Here is a 2,945-nt window from a genome sequence, read left to right on the forward strand (position 1 = left end):
CTCCCATGCCACCACAGGCCATTCCAGGCATTGAGGCACACGGTGATTGAAGACACACCCCCACACACAGACACACACACGGGCACACACACGTACTGACACGGTGGTTGTGTGTTGAAGACGTTACAAAGGGATGTGTCATGGTTCCTGCACTTCCCGAGTCTACAGTCAGCGGGGGTGGAGGGAACTGTCGCAAATGAACCCGGGGTGGCGGCTGTGGAGGGAGGAACTGGGGGGGTGTTGGAGGTGCCCTGAGTTCAGGACACAGTCTTGAGGCAGCTGTGAAAGCGCAGGAGCAGCCCTCGGGCATCTCCTGTCATCCACCCATTGGGGCTTCAGGCACGGTCCTCCCTTACTCAGCCTTCTCCGGAACCTGCCCTCCTGTGCTCTTTAGCAGAGTCCATTTTTTCTCTTCCAACTAGATTCTTCCCCCGGGGTTGGAATCAGGCTCACTTTAAGCTCCTTTCTTGACGCCCTGTCCTCCTGCAGCTGGCCGCTGGTCTCGTCCCTGCGCTTGGTGGCCAGCCCAGTGAGCCGCCAGCTGCTCGCCCCTGCCTGCCCCGTCCTCTAGCCGGATCCCTGCAGAGGGCACGGGTGCCTCCACTCCTTTTTGAAACCACTCCTCTCTTCCCTCTCTGAGCACCCTATTCTCTTGGTTTTCCTTCTCTCTTTCTAGGCTCTTCTTTTTTTCCTTTTCTTAAAAAGGCGAATTATCCCCCAGGCTGGCCGTTCAGTGTTGGGCGTTCTGTAAGGCTCCTTTGCAGGCTCTCCCTCCTTACGCCATCCTGTCGCCTGGGGCAGCCTCCACTGTGCTAAGCGTTTCAATCACCAGCTATATCTAGAAGCTTCCTGGATTTACACGTGAAGCCCAGATCTCCCGCGTGTCTACTCCCCTTCCTGTCATCTTCACTTGGGTGTGATCTCTGCCTCACAGGCATCTCCATCCGTCCAGTAGCAAACCCAAACCTAGGAGTTGCCCCATACCCTTGCCACCCGTTCAGAATCTGGGTCTGTCAGGTGTATCTTCTACAGCGAATAATCTGTTTACTCCTCCCCACACCCGCCGCTCCTCTGGGATCCAGCGCCTGCTCCCGGACTGCGCCGTGGACTCCTACTTCAGCCTGTTCTCTTGTGCAAAGGCCTTGGAACACTAGAACCCGGATCACAACCCGTCCGCTCGCACGTTTCCTGTTGATTTCAGGAGAAAGACCAAGGCGGCTCCTGGCCCACAGTGTGTTCTCGCTCCGCCCACTTCTGGGGCCTCCTCACCAACCACCCAGCGCTCGGTACTCTGGCCGCACTGGATTGCTCCCCGGTCAGCAAACCTTGGCTGGTGCTGCGGCCTCTTTCCCGAGTGCTCTCCTCTGTTGGCCTCCTGCATCTCTTAACTATGGTCCTTCAAGTCCCCTCTCCACTGAAACTGAGAGGCGGTGGTCCCGTCTCACCCTCACACTGGGGCAGGTGCCCTTCTCATCCCTGCTGATAACCCGGGTTCCCCGTTCTATTTCCTTTGCCACTGTCCTCATCCCCGTACGTGTGTGTCTCCACTCCCCCAAGACATTGTCCTCCCTGAAGCTGGGTCTGACTTTAGTCTCTGCCGGGAACCCATGTGATATGTTCGTTAATACTCATTTAGGGCTTGATGCTGTCGCTTTTTTTCATGGTCCCGATCCTGCCCATGTGGGGGAATAATGAAAGCGGACACACCACACGCACTCTGCAGACTGGAGTCGGGCCCAGCCAGTGGGGGGGAATGAGGAAAGCGGACACACTGCACGTACTCTGCAGACTGGAGTGGGGCCGAGCCAGCGTGGGGGGGAGTAATGAACGCGGACACACCGCACACACTCTGAGGACTGGAGTGGGGCCGAGCCAGCGTGGGTCTTGCGCACACACTTTAGGAAGAAATGGTAAGTAAGTGAGGTGACCGTGGAGTGAGGCCCCCCGACGGCAGGCGGGATTCCAGCAGTCAGAGGAGCAGAGGACAGGCGTCTGGGACAGCTGTGGCAGCAGGATCAAGTGTTCGAGGGCAGAGGAGGAACCCTGGACAGTGTCTGTTACTTAAGGACCCAGGGATCTACATGGATCCACAAACCAGAGGCAGGGCAGAGGTCAGGATGGCCAGAAAGAAGGTAGTTGGGAAAAGTGGCATCTGGGGGATGCCCGAGCCCTACATGCCTTACGGAGGCAGCTCTGATCCCAGCTCAAGCATCCACAGGAAGCAAGTTATCTGGAAGAGTCCAGGTTTCCTACCCCACTGCCACTAGTCATACATATGAGCATTTCTCTGCGTCTAGTGGATTCAGTCTACATCATTTTTCCTCCTTGCTGTTTTTCTCCCGGGCATCTTGCTCAGGCTGAGCCTCAGAACGGCCCCGTGTCCGTCCTCCCTTGACGTGAGGGCAGCGTGCCTTGCTCCGACCTCCTGGCCTAGGATGTTGGACTGTGTACACTATGGCTTCCGTTGTTTGGGGCTCTCTTTGGAAGACAGCTCTCGGGGTTCATCGTCTGGATGCTTGGACCACAATTCCTCTTGCGATCCTCTGTTCTCACTCCCATGGTTCCAGCTTCTTTTTTTTGCTTTGGTGAGAAATTGTCCTCTGTCCCCAGATGCTTTTACCAGGACAACTAAAGGAAAAGGGTTTCTGTCCTCAGTGCTTCTGACAACAGATGTGTGGGTTTTCCACACCAGGCAGTTCTCTCATTCTCTGGGGGTCACCAGCTGGATGCCGTATAAGTCAATTCGGACACTAATACCTGGCATTAGCGCAGACCCCACAGGTTAAGGGCTCCGTCCCACAAGGCCGCCCCACCTCAGACACCAAAGTAGTGGGTACCCGGTGTACCCACACTTCTGTTGGACTGAGCTACAAAGTTGTGGGTTCCCATGACCCCCTCCCCATTTGATAATTTTCTAGAATGAGTCACAGAACTCAGGAAAACAG

Source organism: Ailuropoda melanoleuca, chromosome 5 (genome assembly GCF_002007445.2).
Source record: "Ailuropoda melanoleuca isolate Jingjing chromosome 5, ASM200744v2, whole genome shotgun sequence".
Classification (NCBI taxonomy): Eukaryota; Metazoa; Chordata; class Mammalia; order Carnivora; family Ursidae; genus Ailuropoda; species Ailuropoda melanoleuca.